This window comes from Tenebrio molitor, chromosome 2, assembly GCF_963966145.1.
Source record: "Tenebrio molitor chromosome 2, icTenMoli1.1, whole genome shotgun sequence".
NCBI lineage: Eukaryota > Metazoa > Arthropoda > Insecta > Coleoptera > Tenebrionidae > Tenebrio > Tenebrio molitor.
In genome coordinates this window covers 23,303,814-23,311,637 of record NC_091047.1, presented here as the reverse complement: position 1 = coordinate 23,311,637, position 7,824 = coordinate 23,303,814, and positions in this window count along the sequence as shown.

Here is a 7,824-nt window from a genome sequence, read left to right as displayed (position 1 = left end):
CAACATGGTTGCGGTTTAGACAACCTTCAGAAGCAAGTAAGACGATTCTATATTTATCAAAAACAGAAGGTGCCATATTTGTGACAAGAATAATTTGAAATTGTCACGTATATTGACATTAATACTTGATTTACATTTGATGTGTCAAAAAGTGACGACCAAAGTATTTTGGCCGCGATAGTACCTCTATAATTTTTGCATATAATTTTTTTGAATTTTGTTCTATTAGGTACGTCAGATGCGAGCGTTTACAAATACGTCATTATGCACTAATTTTCGAGTTATTTGAAAAATACGAACGATACGAAAAATGAGATATAGTTTGGCTATGCCATATTTAAAAAACAATAACGCGTTTTTTGACATTTCCTTAGGTTTTTTATTGCTATACTGGCCAGGTTTCGCCAAGGCTACACAGTTAATTTGCCTATCTTTTTCAAATTATATAAAATTGAAATAAAAAATTAATACAACAAATGAAAATGAAATAAAGAACACTTGTTTCGTATTTTTTATACCTACATTTTTTATTGAAACAAAAAAACGGGCGGTTAAAAAAATTAAATGTTGTCCATTCAACTTAAAATAAAATTTCATCGTTTGCTAAATGCCCTTGGCCGTTATATTCGGAAATATAAAGTCTCAAACTCTACTTGCTGCGACGTATAACTGAAAACTGGCTGCCTCAATAAAATTGCAATTTTTTCGAATGTTTGTTTTTGAGACTTATTTATTGTCATTGCAAATGCAGCTATAATTGGAAATTGACTTCTTTGAAAATTAAATAGTAAAATAGTACCTGAATATGTTAATTTTATACGTGGAATCAAAATTCTCTTATGCGTTCGGTTCCAGTTAGAACTTCGCAATCAATAGCATTGCGATGCATAAACTTGGTTAGTATTCTTGTTCCATAGGCTAATGCTTCCTTTGTATTTAAGTTTCTGATCAGTAAAACGTGCAATTAACTTTCAATACTAACTTATGTGATGGCAAACCACTAATAGTCTAAGAATTTTGTATTTCACTCCGAAGAGTTTTTTTTTAAATGAATAATCTAAATAAACTCCCTCTAGGAGTGGATTTCACTGCGGGGGGATTAAATCTATTACAAATCATCCACTCCGCATTCGCTCCAGATTCACTCCGCATTTACTTCGCTAATTTTTTACAGTGTATGAACGTAAACAATGAATGTTATGATATTTTTAACACGCAGGTGTCCCCGAAAAAGAAGATGAGTTCATAACTCCTTTATTTATCGGAGGATTTTCATTATTTATACACCAAATTAAATGGCTCTAAATAGGCTACAAAAAGCCCTAATAAATTCACATCCAAGGTCTTCAGGGCTAAACTGTCAAAAAATTTTTTTTCAAATGCGAACACATAATTTTTTTTAACACTTCTGATAGGTATTTTTATTCTAAAAAGAACAGTGTATCACGAGTGTACACTTACCTACCCAAAATACAAAAAAAAAAGTTAAAAAATGCTACTATCGTCGATGCTTAAACTGCGCTCTGTACGTGCATTCCCAAATGTTATTACATATTTGTCATTTGTTTTTCCTACTAACTTAATTTGGTTAATTTATTACATTGTAACGCAATGAATTTTGATAGCTTCTCGCTTGGTGCTCGTCATTTGTTTCAAAATGTAGTGTTATTTTTTTTTTTTTTTCTTATATGAGGTTACACATATCATACATTGTTGTTTTCAGAATAAAAATCTCTATCGGAATTACTAAAAAAAAGTATGTGTCCGTATTTTTACGTGAATTTAGTATGCCGTTTTGTAGCTTATTCACAACCATTTAATTTGGTGTATAGATAATTAAAATCCTCCGATAAATAAGAGAGCTATGGATTTGTCTCTTTTTTTGGGGACGCCCTGTATATTATACATAAATTTTATCTTTCTGCACTCCTTTTCCACATAAACTTTAACTATGCCAAATCTCACACTCCTCTGTACGCCCAATTTGCTTAAAAAGGGGTACAAAAGTTTTCCTTCACGCAGGCCCGGACTGGCCATAGGGCAGACCGGGCAAATGCCCGATGGGCCGGATGCCCGATGGGCCGGTCGCCAGTCTGGTGAACTAGATGAATTAAGTAGACACTTGTTAAATTTTGATAAAATAGCTGCAGGTCAAACATTTGCGGACAGAATCGAAAAATTTAGCATTGCATTGGGATAAACTTAAATACTACTGAATTAGAAAATTATAAAATATTAATAGAAGGAAATAAATAAATAAATAAATAAATAAATAAAGTGAAGGTAATGACGAACTGGCTTTAGAAAACCAAGAAGAAGAAATGTTTGTAGCATGTGAGAGTGAGACACGCCGTAGATGCAAAAATTTCGCAATTTGCTGCCTCAAAATTTTGCATAGATTCAACCGGTTGACCAATGCCTACAATTTAATTGGATTATGATTCAAATTTCTGCTTACGTTATCATTGAGTCAAGTTGCTTGTGAAAGATCCTTTTCTACCCCAAGCAATATCAAAAATCGCATGAGGAGCACCTTATCTTCCGATTACGTAAATTCTTTCATGATAATGGGGTAGAAAAGGATCTGCTGATACATTTAGATTGCGACGAAATTATTGATAAAGTAGCCGAAAGCAGTGAACTGCTTCAGAAGTCATTGACTAATTAACTTGAATTGTTTAAAATAAAAGTAAATATGATACCGTACGATCGAAAATAAAAAAAGTCGAGAAGGCTGTAATGAATTCACTTCAGTTGGCAACACGTAAAAATTTCATGCAAATGTCATTAGAATAGTAATTGTCATTATTAATTTAATTATTGCCTATTAAAATTTGCTGTTACAATATCTATGTTCACTTTAGATCAAAAAATTTTAATTGTGCAGTGTTACTTTAGAAATGGAAAAAGACTTGAGAACGGCGAATGACAACTCAAGTTTTTGAGGAATTTCACCAAAAGTTTCCGGACTTTCAAGGCACTTACTAACAACTTGCCCAGAAAGTCTACAAATGCGTAAACATATTTTTGGAAACAGGTAGTGTCCTGCGCAAAAAAGACAGTGGACGACCGACAAAAAGAACAGTTGAAAATATTGAAGAGGTTGAACAAAGAACCCCAAATAAATCCATCCCGAGATTAGCCCAAAAAACCAACCTATCATTTGATACAGTTCACCTTATCATTAAAAAGATTGGCACTTTTTTCCCTATGATGTGTCTGTTGTGGATGAAATTACACATGAAACGAAGAGTAACATTATGTTTGAAAGCTCTAGGCAGACATTTCGAACATCTAGTCTAGTTTTTGTCTTTAAAGAATACGATTGTAGCTCCTCATGTATGACCCTTTTCCACAATTTTTGAGCAATAAACCTAATCTTCATCCTGGAAACAATATTTGTTCTTTAATTTCATTTGTCAATTGTACAGTGTGATCAAGAATGACTGAGTCTGTCGGTAACAATGAAATTTGGCAAATTTGAAATTTACCATGAAAGGGTCATATTTGTAATAGCATAGCATAAACATACTATCGTGTCAAAAATAAATTACTCCCTATATTTCGAACTTTTAGGGAAATAATGTTTTTCATGTTGTGTGTAACTAGAACTTTCAAAAATAATTTTGAATGCCTAAGGTTGGTTACTATGAATTGAGGGATTAGGTAAGTCCAACTAAATATGCCGCCAGAAACCAAAATTGATTGTGAAACGAAAAATCATCTATCACTTAGCGAGATGAGAAGTAGCATTTGCAACTGTTACAAGGAATTTTTGAGATATCTTTTGTTTGTCACCAGAAACCACACAGCCTCCAACCAAACTAAATTTATGGCAACCTAGTAACGAATATCCCTAAATCCTAGGGAGTAATTTATTTTTGACACGATTATAATTGACCTAACCAAAAAGGTTTTTAATGTCGTCTCAAGTTAAAAATCCGGTCAGTGCCAATTACGAGACAAAAAACACCAGTACTTTTCAATTGTTTCATTGCCAACAGAGTCAGTCATTGTTGATGACGCTGTATATTTACCAAAATTCAATCGTATTGTAGTTATTTACGGTGTAGCTTTTTGTCTTTTTGACTTGACTTCAGACAGTAGAGAGCCCCACAATATAACCTCTTTGAGTATTGATCATTGGTTGGATCTTGGATCGCTAGTTCCAATCAAACCGACAGGTCACACATGATTGACACCTTTATGAAAATCAAGATTTCAACGTTCTCAAAATCACTAACCTAACTTTTAAGACTGACATCTGATAGGTAATTGAAATCTTAAAGAATTGCCAACTGAAATTTTTAGTCAGCATACTCTAATTTTTTTTTCGATCTCATTGTACAAAATTTACATTTTGTTTCCTTTACTTCCTTTGTTCCTTTCTTGTGGAGATTCGGAGGGATAGGGGCCGACTGTCTATAAAACGCCCGGGCCGGTTTCAAGCCCCAGTCCGGGCCTGCCTTCACGTATTAATATACAGGGTTATTCACGAGAGGGGTACTTCTGAATTTTTATTTTGCCGCAACCAACAATACAATGGCAGTGACTACTAAATCAAATGTGTTACTTCTTTTAAATTAGAAATCAAAGTAAGTTGAATAGATTTGTCAGAAATGTCAGCTTGGCAGATAACCTGTATTTAATCAAAATTCAACAAATAAATTAACAAATTAAGTTAATATAAAAGGTGTTCGAAGTGTCTACCATCGGCTTGGAAACATCCGCAGGGGCGACAGAATTCCTTCCACGCTCTCCAAAATGAGGATCATATCAGTCTTTTCGTCGTTATTGTAAAAACAATTTTTTCGAATTGACAAAGATTTTTTGCTTTAACGTCAAAGAGACAGGACTAAGAGCCGTCGTGGATTCAGTTATAATTATTTTCAAAATTTGAAATCAAGATATTGTTGCAATGTGTATAATGGGTTGCGGCATAAAGAAATTCAGAAATACCCCTCTCGTGAATAATCCTGTATAGATGTGTTTTAGTGTCAATATTTCGCAATGCATACTCTGATTAGACATACACTGTTTCCAAAGAAAGCCGACGATATAGATTTAAATTGTCTAATGTGACAATCGGTGACAATTTCAAATCAAAAGTCAATGTCAAAATTCACTGTTTCCAATTTTCTGCCAACCTACAACACTTTGACAATTGATTATAAAAAAAAAACGGACTTTTAGGGTGAGAAAAATTATTTTTTTGTTCGGCACTGTCAGAATTTGAGAATTTTCTCCTGTGTGAACGGATTTTGATAAATGTCACAACTTGCCAAAACAAAACGTCAAGCTATTTTTATAGTATTTTAAGCGATTTGGAGCCTTTAAGCGGCTCGTCGAAACTCGTGGGGCTTTAAAACGCTCGTTTCACTCGTGTTTTAAACTGGCCCACTCATGCCAAAAAAAGCCCACAAACTCGTTAAATAAACTACTATTACGGCTTATAAGGTTATTATTTTCCTTAAAAAAAAAAAATTTGTTACACAGTCTAGGACTGGTTTTACAAATCTATGAGGGGCATGATGACCAACTCAATAGACCGGGACCAATGGCTTAACGTGACTTCCGAATCACGAGACAGAATATAGCCTTTTTTTTTTTTAATTTCTCCCTGGGTCGGAATTGAACCCGGGACCCTCGCGTCCCTGAGCCGAAACGAACTCCCTTAGGCTATATTGTGCCTAAGAATATATTTATTTTCCATTATTTTTAATTTTAACGTAGGTATTTCTTTATTTTATTAGATACTACATTATTACTACTTTTAATATTTTAACTTACATTATTTAACAATATCTAAATAAATCTAAAGGAAAATTATGTTAAATAACCAGTTTTTCATTTTGTTATCAGAAAATGGCATATGGTCATCAAAAATCAAAATTCATCTGAATGTATGCAGATTAAAGAATAATCTACAGTTCATCCATTTTCAATATACACTACTAAATCTATAGTCTATCTCAATTCAAAATTTCACACTGCATTCTACGTTAGAAATACAACCGGCAGCACTGCTTGGTGAAAAATGCGTCATCTTGTATTTGTGAGGTTATCATTCTCTGTGTCGGTCAATTTCCGTTTTTACAACTCAAGTTTTTAGAAGAACGTGCTAACCTTTTTATCTCTTCGAAACATTTTACTAGAGCATTTCATTTTAGCGTCAAGTAAATTACGTTGTTTTCGATCATGTTTATAAAATAATTATATCACCAACTTTGGTTATAACAATCCCTCCCCAGTTTAGAAATATTTAATTTTGTGGTGTAATAGGATATAACTTTTTTCTAAAGTGGGTACAGGTTGCAAAGACACACTTGTCATTTGCAACAGCATTTTTTCAATATGTATTTCTGAACCAAATAAAGGCACAAAAAGGACCAGAAAATCATAGTTTGGATTGAATATTTTCCATATGATTACAGTTTTAAATGACTAATGCCATAAAAGTGTTGTTGCAAATGACAAGTGTGTCTTTGCAACCTGTACCCACTTTATTGTAAATGCAATGTCTCAGATAATAATAATTCAGGTTATGTGTATTTTTAAGAGGTTATAATGTACAATGAGGGACATGGAATCCTGGGCAGTCTGTTATTGTCATTTCAAAAAGTGTCAATGTAAATGCACCTTTACCGTCATTATGATTGATATTTTCAAAAAAACTGTCAAATTAACTTAAGCTTGGTTATGAGTAACTAAGGTATGGTTTAGAAATTTTGACAATTGAATGACACATCTGCCCAATTTTCCATGTCCCCAATAGTACGATAATTGTCATTTTTGACAAATAATACCTTAATAAAAAAAATTCAGAGCAGGACACAAAGTTGAAGCATGAGACATTAAAAATGAATAGTGCTCAGCCCTTTCAGATATCTTAAAGAGAAGCTAACTTACGACAAAAATTTCCCAATTTTTTTTAAACACCGGTGAACACTTTGTTTTGTGTCTAATATGAGGCATTTTCTCTTTAAAACTCTGCCTGTGGCCTCCATCATATCGCTAGTTAATCGTATTTTTCTCAAATATAATTATGATCTACAGTGTCGAATTTTTTGACAAATTAAAAACGCCCGCTTTGAATGTTCAATATTAGAAAAAATAAAACACTTTCATTGCAACACAGAAAAAGAAAATTCCCTAACAATAATGTATATTGAAAATGAATGAACTGTACTGCCGCGAGCAAAAAATTCTGGTCGTCAATGTCATTTCAAAATTTGGTTAGATTGTTACAAATTAAAAATTTTTCCCTGCCTGATTATGCCCACGTCAACGATGTGTCAAAAAATTAAATAATTAATGTCAATTAATGTCATACAACATGATGATAGGTTATGATTTTACGATCGTTTTACAATGCATTTTCCATTGCATCAAAACATGATTTTGACGACCAGTTTTTTTTGCTCGCGACGGTACCTAACTATTTTCCGGATCATACTTCTAGTGACAAACGATTTGTTAACTACAGTTAATTTTAAAATTATAGAGTACACCTAATTTTCTACAGTGTGAAATGCACTTAAATTTTTTTGTCAATGATCAATGTCAATTTTGATAAACAAAATGCCTAATTTATCCGAAAACGCGAAAGTGCTCGTTCTTTCCAAATTAGAAGAAGGGTGGTCGATCCGGAGGGTTGCCCAGTATTAAACATCGCGAAGAGCACCGTACAGACAATTTTATGGTGTTCTAAAATATCAGCGACGTTTTAGGTTGTCAAACTTATCTAACCTATATAAAAAATATGACGTTCAAATTTCGAAAGGGCATTTTTACATGTGGAAAAAACTGTAATAAATCGACTTC